Source organism: Bactrocera neohumeralis, chromosome 5, assembly GCF_024586455.1.
Source record: "Bactrocera neohumeralis isolate Rockhampton chromosome 5, APGP_CSIRO_Bneo_wtdbg2-racon-allhic-juicebox.fasta_v2, whole genome shotgun sequence".
Classification (NCBI taxonomy): Eukaryota; Metazoa; Arthropoda; class Insecta; order Diptera; family Tephritidae; genus Bactrocera; species Bactrocera neohumeralis.
The window spans coordinates 42,773,682-42,792,810 of NC_065922.1; the positions used below are offsets into that span (position 1 = coordinate 42,773,682).

The following is a 19,129-nucleotide window of genomic DNA, read 5'->3' on the forward strand; positions in this document are numbered from 1 at the left end:
AACATTTATCGATATATTTGTGCGCAAGTATGTGTGGCAGGTAAAATAATGTTTACCACATTTCAAACAGTGGCGCGGCCAAATACACACATACATACATATGTATATGCATGTGTGCGTGTGTGTCATTAAAGAAAAATTAATATTGCTCAATGTAGTTGTCATTGAAGGCGTTTGAGTTGAGATTGCTGCTGTTGCTGCCACCACTGCCGCTGACATTCGCTGGTGGCACGACGTGTTGGGTGAAATGAGCGCGGCAAGACGTTTGGTGGTTGGGACAGCAAACGATCGAACACCAACATACCAACTGTTTCTCTGGCTGTCCGTCTGACTGGGTGCCTGTCTGAGTGATTGCTGCGCGCGCACTGCAGCCTACGTGCCCGCTGCTGCCTCAAACTCGGCTATTATTTTCAGTATTTGCTCGATTGGTGGCAACTACGCACACTTGCACATATGTATATCAATACCAACACACACACACACACGCACATATGTAGACAGTCAATAAGACGTTGGCAGCCATAATTGGACGGATCAGTGTTGGCGCTTTCGCGGTCGATGACAAACTCCACTCCACGCTTAGCGCGCCAATATAGCCTGCGTGCCTGCCAAGAAACACTCGTAAATAGTCGGTGCAGCTTGTAGTTATAGTTAGATTGGCGCTCAAAGACGTTGTCAGTTTCCACAGCGAAATAGACGGCACCGATACCGTAAATACGCCGCTTTATTGTAGTAATTTTGTTGTTGTATTTTGTTTTTGGAATGAAAGTGCTTGTGTGTTTAGTTGTTGTTTTTCTTTTCGATTATTTTTGCTTATGGACTTGGCAATGATCGACTAGACCGCCTATTAGTTGGCGGAATGGACGGCTCGGGGTGTAGAGGGGGCGACACAAAAGAGTGCAGCAAACGTGCCGAACTGTATGGAATCAATTGCTTCTCGCTGGCTGCGTTGAAATAGTGAAATTTCGTAAAAAACAAAAAAAAATAAATATATAAAAAAAAATTGAAGAGAAAAACTGAAAACATCGCACGAATCGAACGCTCACCATTGTTAAAAAGTGATAGTCGTAAATAAAGAACAACAAATCGCTGTGCCAAAGAAAATACGGAGAAAATTAACAAAAAAATTAACTGGCAAAAGGTCGCACTGTCATTGCCGGCGTGTAAAAAATGTTTCGCGAAGAATCTTAAGGAAATTGACATCAATTTTCGAAAAAAGCAAAACAATAATAAAGTAGAAACACGAAAGTGACAGTGCCAAAATAACTGTTTGCTCTGCGATGCCAAAAATGTGTAAGCATGTGCGCATGAACTTTACAAATTGAGAAAGTAAAAAACATACAAAAATAATTAATAAAGAATATAAATGTGAAATATAAAATTAATTATAATAATAATATCCAAATACTAAAGTATAATATTTAATAAAAATATAATGGAAAATATAACATTAATAATAAAAATTTTGAAATAAAAAATAACGAAAAATAATTGTTTTTGTTAGTTTAATTTATATTTTCAAAACTTTTATTTAAATAACAGTGAAAAGTAAAGTTTCAGTACTTTTTAAAGCAAGCTGTTATAAAATATTCAAAAAGTTTGAAAAAACTTGTAACATAATAAAAATTATTAATTTTTTAAATTAGCGTAATAAATGAAAATAAAATATTAATAAAAAATTAAAATAAAATAATCAAAAAAAAAATAAAAAAATTAATAAAAAATAAGAAAATAAAAATATTAAAATAATAAAAAAAAATAATAATATATGAAGAGAAATCAATAACTAAAAATTAAAATCTTTATAAAACGAAATATGCTGGAACTGTATAACAAATTATATTTAAACTACTTATAAAAAAATATAAAAATAAAATAATTTAAAAAATGTTATACATTTGTATAAAGAAATAAATTTGAAATTTATTTTTAAAATGGTTTGAAAAATGTAATATGTCTGAATTTTGAAAAAAAAAGATAAAAAAAATCTTTAAAATAACACATAACATAACAGCTTAATAATTGAGTAATATAGTAATAATAATTAGTTCTAATTATTAAATTAAAATTAACCAATGAAAGTAATAAAATAAAATTGTATTGTAATAAAATGAAAGAATTAATAATTTAAGTAAAAAATTTTAAAAAATATGCAATCTTACAATTGAAAAATTTTTGAAATTTATAATACATATGCAGCTGCAGAAAATGAAATTAAACAAAATTTAATGCTAGTGTTATAATTATAAAACCACAAAATATGTAAAAATCATTAATAATAATTTTTTACCAATTTTTATAATTTTTTTTTATAAAAAAATTTATTATTTGTTTTATAAAAAATTTTATTATTTTTTTATTAAAATTGTTATCATTATATAGTGACATTTAAAATATTTTTAAATTTTCAGTGTCTAATTATAAGAATTCAAAAGTAAAAAAATTAACTAATTTTATTTTTGGGTATACTATTTATATATATTTTAAGAACACACAAAGTTTATGTAAAAGATTAAATATATTTCGAGTTATCCGCGGTCCAAAAAAATTCTCTATTCGAAAATAAGAAAAAAAATTCTCTACTTGAACATAAGAAAAATATAAAAAATTGTTGAAAGAGTGCCTTTTAAGAAAAGGTGAATTTAGCTCAAATATTTGTTCACTCTTGAACTGTAAAATTTCGATTTTTGATCAAATCGTAGTACAGAACATTTAGAAAAAAATTAAATGGTAATCGAATCATGTATACCACACTTTAGAATGAAGAAACTCAAAAAACTATTTTAAATGTGGATTGAAAATTTTAATAATATTTTTAAAAGTATAAACTGTCGATTATTAGAATAGGAATCGTTTTATAAAAACTTAACACAAACTTAAGTACAATAGATACAATTTAATTCTGAATATAACATCATTCAAAAGGCCTCCGCGACTTCGTTTGCAGGAACGAATTCGATGAACCCATTTTTCGAGTACTTTTTCTACTAAATCAAGTCGTAAGTCATAAATAGCGCGTTCGATATTGACTTCTAAAGCGTGAAGAAAGTCTAGTTAAATCATAACTTTTTGCAGGCCATTCAATGTCACGATTTCTTGAAATATTCGAGTCTCCAAACGTTTCCCACAATAATCGGTACTGTGTGGTACGTAGTCTCATCTTGTTGGCACCTGATGTTGTCAAGTTCAACTTCTTCCTCCAATTGCGGTCATAAACGGCAACGGTGTCACCAGCTTCATTTTGAAAGAAGTATGAATCGATGACTCCACCAGACTAAAATCCACATCCCCACACAAAATCACCAAATTCACAACGTTTGCGGTGCTCCAATAGCTTCAGTTCTCAAGTGAGAATAATTTGATTCGGACTCAAATCCAAATCCTTTCTCAAAATATACCCGATTGTGGTTTGAGACGTTCCCATTTTCAGTATGTAATTCGAAAACCGTCAAAATGACGGTCTTGGTAGATCTAGTGTTAAAGAAAATGTACGCTAAAAATTTTCAACAATTCGACAAATATCGAGCACAGGTGAACGATTTTTTTTTCTTTAAATCTAATCGAAGTATACAGAGCAAAAAGTTGGAAAACATGCTTATGTAATATTAAAAAAAATGCCTTTTATGACCTTTCTTTAATAGTTTCCCCGTTCACAATCTATGTATATTAAGGAAGAGCAGTAATCTAGAATCATATGACGATTCCTGCAACCAAGCAACCTTTCTTTCATTACTTTTGGATACTGTTGGAACAGTTCGCCGTATAAATTTTTCTAAATTATCTGAAAATTTATCTAGATAGTTGCGAAGATGGTCTATTAAACTTCTACAAATTTGTTCCTAGAGCCTGAAAATGTGTCAGTATGTTTTGCACAATTTCTTCGAGACTTGTTGCCTATTACCTATTTACCTAGCATATTTTTGACTACCAATAGAAAATTTTTCCAAGATTCAGTTTCCATAACAGTCTTAACTTTGACAAAATCTGTATCTTTCGTTAATTGCTGTTTTTGATGACCTTCACATTTCCACATTTTCACCTTTCCACTTTTATGTTTAAGCTTCTGAAATTATCAACAAATGTAAGTAAAATAATATTCTTACGCGTCTAATGCATTGACAAATTGCTTTATCATTCCTAAATTGTGACCATTTGCGAAAATCTGCATGAAACTGTTGACTGAAAGTTAAAAATAATGATACCACCAATATCCAGAAATCGGTATAGCCTATCACCAGTTTCTGGGTATTTGACGAGATCATTGTTTTTGAGTTTCAGTTAATAGTACTTCCATAAAGAAATTCGTAATCAGGTATTTTGAAAAAATCAAAGTTTCCTCACATATCCAAGCCAACAAAAAAAATTGTCCTTTTATATAATTATAATTTAAAATAATGACCAAGAACTTGATTTTATCAAACGCATAAGGGTTTTCCATTATGTTTTAAAAATGATTTCAGGTAAGTTACCTCCGCTGCCGGCCTGAATAAAACCAGCTCCGAGGTTAATTTTTTGCCCACTTTTTGCAGTTATTGGAACCTATTTTTTTTAGTAATAACGCGCCGAATATTCACTTCCAAGGCATCAATTGTCTCGAGCTTATCTGCGTATACAACGACCTCACATAACCTCACAAAAATTTACCGTGGGTGTTAAATGGCACGATCTTCAAGATCATACCATTGTCCCACGACATCAGACCAAAAATTTTCCTAAATAAATTCTTTGATTCGCTGCCTGTATAACATGTAACGCCGTTTTGTTGGAATCAAAGGTCGTCCACATCGCCATCCGCCGATTCAGGCACGAAAAAGCGTTCTTTATTTTTGAAAAATTATAATTCCATCTTCCCATAGAACACAGCAAACACTGTCTTTTTAGGGATGTAACGGCGTCACAAAATTGGCTTGTGGAGTATCATCAACCTAAATTGAGCTTCAACGTTGTAAATAATTTGCTTGTGAAAATCGGGTTCAGTTGTCATTTCGTTTTGGGTCCATTCACCAAACGTGCGATGCGCTTGATAGTCTTTCGGTTCTTCTGAAGTAAAAAAAACAGCCGATTTAAGAAATTGCTAAAAGTATCAAAAGTGAGTTAATTAGCAAAAGTATTATTTTCAACTTAATTAATTATATTACTTGAAATATAATAGGTTGTAAAAAAAGTCTTGCGGTATTTTCGCTAGTTGGCGCTGAAAGCGCGTAGTTCTAGTTTTATTAGTCGCATCGGATCATGCTATACCTTTTTGGAAAGCTCATTTCACGCGCTAACACATGTTTGATTGATTGTCGTTTCTTTTAAGTCGTTCGTGAGTTATAGCGTCGCAAACATGGAGCAAAATAAAGAGAAAAAACGGTATATTTTACAGTACTACTACGATAAAGGCAAAAATGCATCTCAAGCCGCCAATAAAATTATGGACCCGATACACTTTCCATTTCCACCGCACAACGATGGTTTCAACGTTTTCGTTGATTTCGTGATGCCACGCTCCCGAAGGCCTGTCGTCGAAAATTGCGATAAAATCGCTGAATTGGTCGAAGAAAACCGGTATAGTAGCAGCCGTAGCATCGGCCAAGAGCTGGGCATGAGTCATCAAACATTCATTTCAATTTCAATAAAAAAATCAATAAAAATACCGCAAGACTTTTTTGACAACCCATTATTTCCACTGTAAGATGCCAATACCGGAGCTTCTGGTAGCCATTGCACATTCACTTTTGTAAATAAATTACTTTACAATAATTTCACTTTTATTTAATTAATTCAATAAAAATATGTTATTGATATGGCAATTATTGCTATTTCCGCTGTAAGCCACGACACAGCACACTTTAAGAATAATGTATGGCAATCAAAGCGGGTATTAATAATAATTTTCGCACATACATATGTATATGTATGTATGTATGCATATGCTCATTCGTATATTGATGCACTTGTTTGTATATATGCATATAAATTATATGCAAAACAACTTAAACATCTTCATGGCTTCATTGCCTCGTCTTCGATGCGATTTATTATGGGCTTAACAAGAAATATTGTGAGCTCAATTTTCGCAACGCTTGCATTGAGGCGCACACACACGCATACATACACAAACAAACGCATGCCAACAGAAGCGCATAAAAGTTGACAAAGCCATATGCAAATGCAACGCTGCAATTGTTTTTTGTATTATTTGTCACCAGACCTGTTCTACATCAGCATCATCAGCGCCATCAAAATCACATCACTAAAACACCAACGCGCCAACGCGCCAACCACTCCGCCGTTGCGGCTGTTGCTGTTGCCGTTGCTCTTGCTGACGAAATAAATTACGAAATTAAAAACTTTTTACGCCTTTAAATTATTCAAAAACTAGATTTGCTGTGTGATAAGCTCATTATTGGCCAATAACAGCCGTGTCATAGTTATTCATTTGTGTTTGAGCGTTTGCTTGACGCAGATTTTGGTCTTGACGAAGCTGTTTTCGATTCAGTTCTTTTTTATTGCTAATATTTTTAGTATGACGATAAACCTTTGCAGTTGCTTCTTTGGTGTGATTTTTAGCAGCCTATTCCTTCGATTTGTACGTATTGATTTTATTGGCGTGTGTGTTGTGAGTTTCAAGGTTGAAATAGACATACATACAGGTGTATAGGCCATTTTTAACTTGCGTAAGCGTGCCGTTAATGGTTTAAGACGCTCCGCTGAAATTATTTGCACCAAAATGTGCCGCGGATTGCCACAGGGAGAGTTCCAAAGCATATAAATGTGTTAGATTTCAAAGTTCATTCACGTTTACTGACTCCGTTTGACTCAAAACAGTTTCCCCGGAGCGATCGTTTGAGTTTGTTTGAATTCACGTGGAGTTAAATCAGAAGCATACGCGCGTTCCCCACCTCTCCGATCAGAGCCGTTTTAGCCGAAGCAGGCCTACCGAGCATCCAGCAAAGAACTAAATATAATACCATGATGCTTCTACCTAGGATTCTCCATAATAGGAGCAAAACCTTTTTCAACATCCTCGAGACGTCTACAACTAGGATGAATGCATCGAACAAACAGTCCACCCTCATGCAATGCATAGCCCTGATCAACGACCTCAATTTAATATCCACACCCGAATTGCTCGTCGAGCCTGACCATCCACAATGGTTGACTCCCAAACATTCTTTTATAAACACTCTGTCAAAGCACCAGAAACTAAAAACCAGCTCCAACGATTTTTTTCTGCTCTTCAACGAGGCTATTGTGTCTTATAGAATGGGAACCCATATATACCGACGGGTCGAAAATGGATACTACTACGAAACGATCGGGGTGTCGCTATTACTGTCCGTGCTTTGCCAACATATTGCTCGGTTTTTACAGCAGAAGCTGCAGCAATTTACGAAGCGGTTCTATTCGCCTCATCAACAGGAAAAAAACATATAATATGTAGCGATAGTAAATCAGCCATTGATGCACTTCAAAACTCAGCAAATAACTCATGGCTAATACAGAATATACGCGACAAACTCTTCCATCATGAAAACAGCATAAAAATAATGTGGGTACCAGGGCATGCTGGTATAAAAGGCAATGAGACAGCAGATAAACATGCAAAAGAAGCTAGTAGAGAGCCGTTGATGTTCTTCCCTCACTTTACTACTAAAGACATCAAAGAACATATAAAAAAATACTGCCATCATATGCATCTCCGAGATTGGACTAGCTACCAACATCACTACAGAGATCAAAACCCAACTGGTGTAAAATCTATCTACCCATCGGACTGCTCATGCCACAACATCAAGACGTTCACTCGTCTTAGAATAGGCCACACTACAAGAACTCACAGCCATATTCTTAACGGTACCGATCAACCAAGCTGTCACCATTGCAACGCTCCCACCCAATCAGTCATTTACCTCATGGATGAATGTCCTGCACTGCATTTATTAAGGAAATCAACCTTTGGGAATAAGAGGCCTTCCGACCTTCTCAAAGCAACAAATAGCGATAACATCAGTGCCATTAATAAATTTCTTAAACTGTGTAACATCAAATAACCTTACTAAATATTTTCTTTTTACCACAATCTTAGTATTAAGAGCCGAAGGCCCTGGTAGCCAGTGCTGATTCTTACAAGTGGATTAATTATTTATAATTAGTTCTCTTTAAAATAAATAAATAAATAAAAAATAAATCAGGCGTAACCGTGGTTGCGGCACGATATTGGTTAAAAATTTGGCGAAAACCTTACGAAGAATCAAGGCAATAAGCGACGGTGCGTTATCGTGGTGCAAAAAATACGAGTTGTCGGCCCATAATACCGCCCTCTCTTTACGAATAGCTTCCGCAAACGACGCATAACACACAAATAGTATCCCTTGTTGACAGTTTGGCCGGTCGGAAGGAATTCGGACACCTTGGTAATCAAAGAAAACTGTCAACACAACCTTAATTTTTTACTTGCTTTGACGTGGTTTTTTCGGCTTTGGGTCACCTTTAGCACAATATTCGGCCGATTGATCGTCTGTTTCCCGTTCATAAGGATAGAACCAAGAATCATCGCCAATAATAATACGTTTCATGACATTCTGGTAGTCGGAAAGCATTGTTTCACAAACGTTGACGCGACACTGTTTTTCGAAAATGTTTAGTGATTTTGGAACTTATCGTGCATTCACTTTTCTTAGGTCCAAATGATCTTTCAAAATGGTTTTCTCTGATCCTACCGATATTCCAACAATGCTAGTGAGACCTTTGACTGTTCATCGTCCTTCCTATATTTTAATGACTTCTTGATCATCAGTTGATGTTGATGGTCGTCCAGTACCAGTGTACCAGTCAAAGCACTTAAAATCACTTACTCGCGACAAACAGTTATTACCGAAGGCCTTTTTCAACAATCTGCAGGTTTCGGCACCAGAAATTTGATTTCGCACACAAAATTTAATGGAACTTCTTTTTGGAATAATTTCACGCATCGTAAAAATCGCCGAATGCACTTTATGTACTTAAGAAGGCCAATCGGATATAAAACACTGAAGATTATTTTGATGTGACATTTGACACAGGTATCACTGACAGAGTCCGTTGTGATTTACGTGAGTACCTGACTGCGAAGGCCTAACCTCACGGCGCTTCCTATTGCTAGAAGCACGTAGATCAATACAATGCGTTGATCAGCGCCCCAAAGCATAAATGCATTCAGCACTCATACCTTCGAGAAGCAAAATATGAATGCCTTTTGCCCGCCTTGGTCGGGTTCAAGGCCGACCTATAACCTCTGCCGTACTCTGGGTCCGGCACCCGGCCGCAATACGACTCCACATTGGACAAAATGCCCTGCCTGCATTTAGGTTTAAACCACAGCCACCACGAATTTCCACAAAGGGCCAAACCCAATGAGCAGATTGGAGTTACCTCCAAGGGCTAACTGCTCCCCGTGGTACCAGGTTATAGTCTTTGGTGTGAATTTGTAGCTATTGCTACTACCAGTTGAGCTCCCCAAACTCAATGACTGGTGACATTTGTCGCTTGAACAACAAATGCCTTTATATTAGGAATTAATATAAAGTCTATAATATCATTTCAAGCTGAGTATTATAGCACTATTTCTGACTTAGACCATGCTGACATTTAAACCAAGACCTGTTATGTCAGACACAGTACATGTGGATTTTAGTCGCCTCTTACGACAGGCATGCCTTACCACGGGTATATTCTTCCCCCTCCAACCCAAAAGGAGCCCGCTACCCGCAGGGGGACAGGTATCACTGACAGTCATATCAACCTTAAAAAAAAAAAAAATTAAATAAAAAGTCTTACTACATTTGGCCTACAGCAGGAAAATAGTTGAGTTAAGTTCGTTTTTGGCAAATGAGCTTCAACGGGCAATTATTTACAGTATTCACTGTGAACTCATTCTATATATTAAAGCGATGAACATATTTACCAACGCAAACATATGAAAATACTTCAAAAATACCAAAACTACAAATGTGTGTGTGTATATGTAAGTTTATGTGCACACGCATGGAAGCTGGCTGGCATTAACCGCTATGATTTATGTTGTATGCATCAATTTTAGTGAATGATATTATTTTATTGCGTTTCGACTAATCCCCGATACGTGTGCATGCTGCTTTCATATTTAAATACACACATACAAAATATGCATACATATATGAACATTTAACCTTGGCATTGGGCCATGAGCTCTATAATAGTCCAATTACTATAATAAAACACACATACATATGCAAATTTTATATGAAGCACTAAGAAGAGTATTGACTTTCATTCCGTAAATGACAGCGTTTACTGTCACTGCACGAATTCACGGCTAATTTTGAAATTGTACTCAACGTGACTCAATTCACTTCAAATAATCGCTCATAAAAATTCATACTCGAATTGTATGATACTTAAAAGAGCACTATATTGCAGATATATGTATGTACATACATATGTATAGCTAGACTAAGTAGGCGTAGAAGAACTTGACTTTAAGTGGGTATACCGGTTTTGTGCATAATTGGCAATTTATATTATGGAACAGCAAATAATTATCCGAGCAATCTGCGAAATGGATATTTTGAAAACGTTTAATGTTTCGAAAATTGGCACACACACAAATGTGAACACTATGTTTACGTATTAAAGGTAACAATTATTGAAGTTTTATATTTAAAAAACAGGATACGGCTAAAGATTATGTCAAGAGAACTTAGCTATAAATCTACGAAAACTTTTACGGCTGCGGTGTCTTCATACTTGATACTTATATTCCTGTTTCTGCGAGGTTTTTCTTATGGAATAATTGATGTTTAAGTTGATTTTGATCAGTCTGTTTGTATGACAGCTATAAGCTACAGAAGTCCGATCTGAATAATTTCTTCGAAGATTTTACCGCTTTGTGTAATAATTCAGGCCAAATTTCAGAAAGAAGTTTTTCATACAAGAATTGGATTTTGATCGATAAGTTTCTATGATAGTTATATGCTATACTTGTGGCAGTGTGCTCTTAACCATTTCTTTGGAGACTTTCAAAATAGAAGAATTCTGCTTTGATGCAGCGCTGTCAGCGCGATTTCCAAACATTGAAGGCGTCACGGAAGGCATTCTCCGGAATAGCCTTGAGAGTCGAGGTGCATGCTGCTTGAATCCCTCCTGTCGTCTCAAAACGCTTGCCTTTCATCGGCCTTTTTAGGCAAGAACACAAAAAAAAGTCAGGGGGCGACATCTAGGCTGTAGGGCGGCTGCGGAAGCGTTGGGATGCCGGCCTTGGTTAGATAGCTGTTCACAAGAAAGGGGGTGTGAGCCGGGCCGTTGTTGTGGTGCAACTTCCAATCGGCTGCGATGTCTTGTCGGACCCGAATGACCCTTCGTTTGAGTCTCTTGAGGACTTGACGGTTGACGGGCGTTGACGGTTTGTCCAGAAGGAAAAAATTCATGGTAGACGATGCCTTTGATGTCAAAAAACAGAAACAGACTTTCCGTCTGTCTGTCGGATCATTTATACATATATTTTTTAAAGTCTCCGATGTTTCCTTCTTCGTGTTGCAAACTTAATATTTCCGGTTCAGGGTTAATTTTTACAACTATTAATGACCTATCTTCCAATAAGAGTCAATTAAAATATAAAAATATTTAGTAGGTATTTCCATAAGGTTTTTTTAATCTATTAGTACTGTTCCATTTTAGTTAGAGTTGAAGAAACTCTTCTCCGGTCGGCCATTTACGTAATATATTATATAAAATGTAAGCAATATACTAAATGTGAATCCTTGGAAACACGGGTAACACGTTTGAGTATTATTTATCATCATCGATTATATAAACTGAAGTGTCCGATGTATCTGTCAAATATCAAAACGATAGTTGGCCTTGCTGTTGTCAGTCTTGAAATATTTAGTTTAGTTGCTTAGTTTCAGGTCGAAGGTCGTTGGCCACGATCTTATTAAATCATCGCCTTCGCATGTCACAGAGAGACAACAACTATATTCATCTATTTTTCCCAAGATTTATTTAAAAATATTTGTAATTATAGTATTTATGACAATTATTTCTAATAATTAGTGGATTTCATCACAAAAGAACTTTCCAGCCTCTGTATTCCTAATAGTTTTAACCGGTCATGCAACTTGGAGCCGAGCGCTGTCTTGATGGAAAATTAGCGTTTTTTATGAGTTTTCGACACTTGATAATACAGCACGCTCTTCAGGACCCACCAAATAAAAAGCATTAGCTTGTCGTTAAGGATATTCGGCTTTGTCATTGATTTGGCTTTTTTGCGTTAGCATCCCCTGTCATAATCCGATGAAGAAAATTTTTTTTAAGCATTCAAGCATTATCGATGCCAAATCTCTTGTTTTTAACGGTTTGAAATGATGGCTAGTCTGATTCCCAAAGATTCTGTAAACTTTCCTGTGGTAATGCTTCCAGTTTCTTTTAATCTTCAAACTTTTTGGCCTCTCGGACATTCTTCGTCTTCTAAGCCAATCGCGGCAACCACTTTCGACACGTTCACTCAGCTAGAGCTTGTTCACTATAAACTTCCGCCAGAGACCATATAAGGTATATATAGTTTAACATATATGTATAAATGATCAGCGATTGCGCCAAGTAGTCCTTCAGTTTATGAGAAAGCTTTCTAACATTTTTCGCACGTCTCACTCTCTCCAAGAAATTGTTCATTTGTTGGAACCGCCAAACCGGTCCGAAACGTAAAATTATCTGCTTACAGAAGTTTTCTCTCAATAAATCCTATTGATTGATGCGATGTGTGGGAAGTGGCGTCGTTTTGTTGAAACCAAATGTTGCCGAGATCACGAGCTTTCATTTCAGACATCTTGGGGCGTTAACGGTCGCCATTGAAGGTTACATTCTCACCGGCATAATTTTTGAAGAAAATCCACACCAAACCGTTGCTTTTTCTGGATGAAATGGCAGTTCTTGAAGCTCTTCCCGTTGCTCTTCGTCCCAAATGAGGCATATGTGCCCGTATTAACAAAACTACAGAGGTTCGGTATCTAATAATGATTAGCTCAACATAAATGTTAAAAAAAAATAAGAAAGAACTTTTAGGCAGATTATATCCACTGTTAGTACCAATGCATATTCGAACATCGGCTTAACTAATGTTATCAAAAACAAATTTGTAACGCAAGAGACACTTGGGACTACAATTAATTTAACTTAAACAGTATTTCTGAAAACCTTCTAACGAAGAAATCTCTTTTTTAGAGACTGTGTACAGATCTTCGAAGTCACGCACTTTACTCCAATTGCACCAAATTGAGGACTTATGCAGCAATATTGCACAAAAAATAAAGAGATGGCTAACAACAGCGAAGCTTCAACTGGCAGGACAAAAAACAGAAGCAGTGCTCATATTTAGCAGGAAGAAAATGGAAGGCGTCACTTTGGATATTGACGGGTATAAAAATACGTCACAGTCATACCTAAAATACTTAGACGTAATAATTGATACGAGGATGAACTACAAAACAAACATAGAGAAAGCCTGCGAAAAAGCGGCGCGAGTTAACACGGCCTTAAGTCGAATAATGGCTAATACAGGCGGGCCAAGTCAGAGCCGAAGGCTATTATTGGCAAAAGTGACTCAGTCAATAGTCATGGGCTAATGCGCTAAAGCAAAAAGCGTATGCGAAACCAATAAGATCCTTATTTCGGTTAAGTGCACTTAGAGTTGCCAGCGCTTTCCGTACGATGTCTCATGAAGCCGCAGGAGTGATTTCAGGCATAATGCCACCTGAAATAGCTAGTGAGTTAAAAAGAGTGTGCAGTAAAAGCAAAAATAAAGGCAAACTCCTAACAGCTAGAGAGCGCGAGGAAGAAAGACAGCAGAGTCTAAAACAATGGCAATCTCTGTGGGATTCAGCGTCCAAAGGACGATGGACGCACAGGTTGATTGAAAATGTTGAAACTTGGGTTAGCATGTTGATTTTTACTTGACGCAGTTATTAAGTGGCCATGGCTGTTTTAGGGAATAACTCCATGATATGGCCATGTTCAGGTAGAAATATGCTCATCTTGCCGAACATGTCTTTTTTCACTGTCCGAAATATGAGGTAGATAGGACGATTTTAGAAAGGAAAATTTCTGAGAGAATAATGCCAGATAACATAGTGTCATACATGCTACGGTCAAAACAGGTGTGTAATTATGTTAAGCACTGGACCGCTAAGGTTATTCAAGAGCAGCGAACACTAGAGCGACTGCGATATAGCGAGGCCAAAACTAGTTCAAAAATCCCTGAGACGTTTTAGTCAATAGGCTTAGCTTGCTCTGCGATGTAATGCTTAATCGGTAGTTCCGCAGAGCAGTTCTCATTAAAGCTATGTGTCGTTTATTGAGATGTTTTTTTTAGTGGGTTAAAGTCCCACATGCTGTGTTGTAAGGGTAACAGTGTCTTTTGATGATTTATTACATCTCGTCATAAATATGAAAAAAAAAACAAAAAAAAAAAACACTTTACTCCTAAGTTTCTCCACAGCTACTAAATATGAGCAAAGTCGGTTCAGGGACCTCGTGTGTAAGAGGTGCAGACACCTCGTTGGATTTCTATCTGTATTTAGTATGTTTGACATCTTTCGAATTAAATTTCCCAATATCAATGCATTCATCATTTATCACAACTGCATTCTTGAGTGATAAAACTGAAAACTTAATTGGCCGAGTATCGGATAATTGCCAACTACTATTTGATGAATTGTCAACGCGATTTTAATGACAAACTTGACAGTAGATAATTTTTAAAAAAATGGGCTTTACACACGCACACACTTGCAGACATCTACTAGACATATGTATGTATGCACGCAGTGCGGCAAAAATGCAGCAGTGACGGTGATTTTGAGTTCAAACGAGTATGGTGGCCAAAATGTGGCACCAACAACAAAAACAACAGCAACAACCAAGACCACGACTGACACCGCGGAGAAAATGTTGTTCACCTTTAGGCAACACCGGTTGGGCCGGTCGCCTGTGAAGGGGCTGACGAAACAAACAAGCGGTTTTTACACGCCAAATGCACACACACACACACACACTGATATTTCAGTTTCAATTACATATTGTTGTTTTTATATATGTATGTGTATGTGTGTATGTTTGCGCATGCATAATATCAGCTAAATGCGTGTGTGCATAATGTGATTATGCTAATAAGCGCGAGTGTATATACATTTGCATTTTTTAGTAGCACCATGCTCACACGCACACACACACACGCACATTTTAACGTGACTAATTATGCATTAATGTTGTTGTGTGAGTGTGTGTGTATGTGCCTAAGTGAGTTGTAGGCTTTCAGTTGGATTTGATTGCGATAGACATATGGTTTGTCGATAATTGATTGGCAGCTCGGTTACCTGTTTGGGTGCGCATCCACCCATTTGGCCGGCTGGACGGCTGGCAGTCTGTCTGCCGCTATGTCGCTGCCATGTTTTGCATTAATTTCATTGTTTCCCGTTAAATTCGATGGTGTAGCATAAATGCCATTTAAATTAATCAGAAAATGTGCATTAAGCGCTGGCATTTTTTGCCCATTTCTCTGAAATAATTTCCGTTAATTGTTGTTGCACTCGGGTATTAAGCATGTACTTGCGGTTGATTGAAAACAAAGCACACAATTCAAATAGAAAAAACACTAAACGTTTGTTCATTTAGTGCATTTTCATTAAGCTTTCAACTCTCGTCTCGCCATAATTGAGCAGCGAGCGCGGCATATTGATGGCACTTCGTACAAAAATCTGCCGAAACCTAAAAAAACTTTAAAAACTTCAAAATAGATATAAAAATATTGTTATGTTTTAAATAATTGCTCATCAAGTGTGAATAAATTTCTATGTGACGACATGCTTGAACATTTATTGCACAACTTCCTGCAGCTGAATGCCGAAAAAATGAGGTCCCTGGCCGCCACACGACCTAAACCAAATGGCAAAATCTGAAAATCTGAAAAAATGAAAAAAAAAACTGAAAAGCGCTGGCACTCTACATAAATAAATATTGAATTAAAAATATAAATTACATTAACAAAAGTGAAGTACCGCGAAACAAAATATTTACCAATAAATATCAAATGAAATTAAATTAAAATTAAATCAGAAAGATATTTTTTTGATGCTGCGAAAGTATAAACAAAAATAAATAAGTTAAGTAAATTTCATTAGGATTAAATTAAATTAAACGTAAACGTAATAAATAAATTTAAAATTGCTAATATGATTAAAGCTGTTAAAAATCATAAAAAAACACAAAGAAAACCAATTAAAAGGATCAAATAATAAATGACGCGACAAAAAGAGTAAATCGCTTACGCAGTTATAGGCGAGTTAACAACCGCGCGCCAGTCGTCCTTTGCGTTGTTTGGCGCTAATTAGAGATTCCAAGTGTAGCCAGCTCCTTCTCCACCTGGCCTTTCCAACGGAGTGGAGGCCTTTCCTTTACTCTGCCCGGCTGGTACTACGTCGAATACATTCAGAACTGGAGTGTTTTCGTCCATTCGGACGACATGATCTAGTCAGCGCAGCCGCTATCTTTTAATTCGCTGAACTACATATGCCAATGTCGTCGTAAATCTCATACAGCTCATCCTACCATCGAATTGCAGTACTCGCCGTTGCCAATGCGCAAAAGACCATAAATTTTCAGAACCTTTATCTCGAAAACTCGCAACGTCGGGTCATCAGTTGTTGTCATCGTCCATGCCTCTGCATCATATAGCAGGACGGGGATGATGAGTGACTTGTAGAATTTGGTCTTTGTTCGTCGAGAGAGAACTTTACTTTTACTACATCGGCGTACGACAGCAGTTGTACACTCTTGTAGAAGATTTTACCTTCTCTATTTAGTTCTGTAGCTCGAATTATTTTCTCCAGCGATAGGGAGTCCCCTTGTCTCCTCATTTGCTATCGAACGATTTAGAAAGGTCCTTCCTTTTGGTATTCCTCAGCGTCAGTTTACTCAGCCGTACTAGTTTTGCGGGGATACCAAATTCAGACATAGCGGTATAAAGGCAGCTACGTGCTTTCGTGCTGTCCAAGGCAGCTTTGAAATCGGCGAGAGTGTTGTGTGTCGATCCTTTTTTCACGGGTCTTTTCCAAGATTTGGCGCACGGTGAATATCTGGTCAGTTGTTGATATTTCAGGTCTTAAGCCACACTGATAAGGTCCAATCAGTTTCTTGACGATGGGCTTTAATCTTTCACACAATACGCTCCATAGAACCTTATATGCGATGTTGAGGAGGCTAATCCCACAGTAGTTGGCGCAGATTGTGGGGTCTTCTTTTTGTGGATTGGGCATAGCACACTTAAAATCCAATCGTTGGGCATGATTTGTCCGACCATATTCTACAAAGAAGCTGATGCATGCTTCTTGTCAGTTGTTCGCCGCCGTGTTTGAATAGCTCGGCCGGCAATTCATCAACCTCCAGCGCTTTGTTGTACTTCAGAAGGGTAATTGCTATTAGAACTTCTTCATTGTAGGCCAATGAAACGTCTGGATCATCGTCATCGATTGGGAAATCGGGTTCGCCATCTCTTGGTGTTACTCTTTCACTGGCATTCAGCAGGCTGGAGAAGGGTTCTCGCCATAATTTCAGTATGCTCTGAGAAACAGTCAAGGGTTCTACAAGAGTATACTTTGAACATATTATTAGCGCTAAACCCCTTTTAAATTCTGGGCTTCCTTTAGTTTTTTTGCTTTGGGTCTTCATATTGTCTGATAAATGACGAGAACTAAAAAATCGAATTTTTGAAATTAAAACATAAAAAAAAAGTAACGAAAGCTAATTTAACATTTAACATAATCGAAGGTATCGTAGTCGAGAAAATACTTCCAGGTGCTGGTATCTTACTTTATATCCAAGATATTTCCAGTGAAACGGAAATTCTTGTATTAGGGTTTAGACCACAGTCTACATTGATTAAATTCGAAAACCACATTATGCTTATAAAAATATTGAAATATCACATATGTACATATGTGACCTGGTCTGAAAAAGGAGCTAACGTGCGAAAACTTGTGTTCTTTTTTGTTAAAAATTCTCATCTTCCATCCGAATCAACTAAAAAGTTATTTTTTGACGCCTAAGCCACCTTTCCGTAGACCAGGTCACATATATTGATCAACGAAGGCGGTTTAAAGTCAGCTAGAGAGGCGATAATCGTTATATCGGGCGTATTTAGGGTAGGCGAAGTATTTACCAGATTTTATTAAATTTTATACTCTCGCAACTTGTTGCTACAGCATGTAATTGCTTTGTGCATCTGACGGTTATACTAATCTCATACTTTAATCGACTTAGATGTTAGGTTATGTATATATGTATAAATGAATAGGATAATGAGACGAGTTGAATTCCGAGCGCCCTCCTAGAGGCTTAATGTACATATCTCCTAAATCACTAAAGCTGTGAGAACTAAATTCGCTTCAAGCAAATATTATAAAAACCGATGCGACGGTGTGAAACTGGGTGAAATCAAAGAAAACCCACGCCTACTTCTCATATAATTTAGTTTTAAATGATACAATCAAACGTTAGGAGGACAAAATGGTTATATTTTGTGACAACTTTTTGCAAAAGTATAAAAATACAATAATGTAAAGGAAATAATAAAAGTTTCAAACGCAAAAAAGAAATAAATTTATTAGATAAAGAAATGAAACTTAATTGAATAAGATATTAAAGCACAAAAAATATATAACTTAAAATTTTGAAAAATAATGATAAAATAAAATTGTTTAAAACTACTTAAAGAGATTTTAAAAAATTAAAAAATCAATAAACAATAATCCGACAACAACATGAATGTATAACATATGTATGATCGAGTCATAAATTCCAATTACTCCACCTACTCAATTACCGTTACGCAGCTTAAGTTGTAAGCTCGTATATGACTTATTTACTTCTTTCAGTGTACACTTGACTTAAAAGTCATTGTTTTTTTTATATTTTTTTCTATTTTATTTTAAATTTTTTATTTCTTAATTGTTATTATTTCCTTCATAGCTTTGTTGTCGCGGCGGCCAATGGCTGGCGGAACGTACGTGTACGGTGTGCTTAAAGTTGCTTATTCCACGAATTGCCAAGCTTAACTCTTGCATAATAATTGGGA

At 36.3% G+C, this 19,129-nt stretch overlaps 1 protein-coding gene across 3 annotated transcripts in view; it reads left to right on the top strand.

Annotated features, from left to right (window-relative positions):
- Positions 1-513: 513 nt before the first annotated feature.
- LOC126760572 (mucin-19) overlaps positions 514-19,129 on the top strand; it is a 65,543-nt gene continuing 46,927 nt past the window's right edge. Inside the window, exon 1 of one of the 3 annotated variants that reach the window (XM_050476308.1) lies at positions 514-732. The gene's annotated coding sequence lies outside the window, so the exon portion shown is untranslated. The remainder of the gene's footprint in view (positions 733-19,129) is intronic. The other 2 variants (XM_050476305.1, XM_050476306.1) reach the window with 2 other exon arrangements.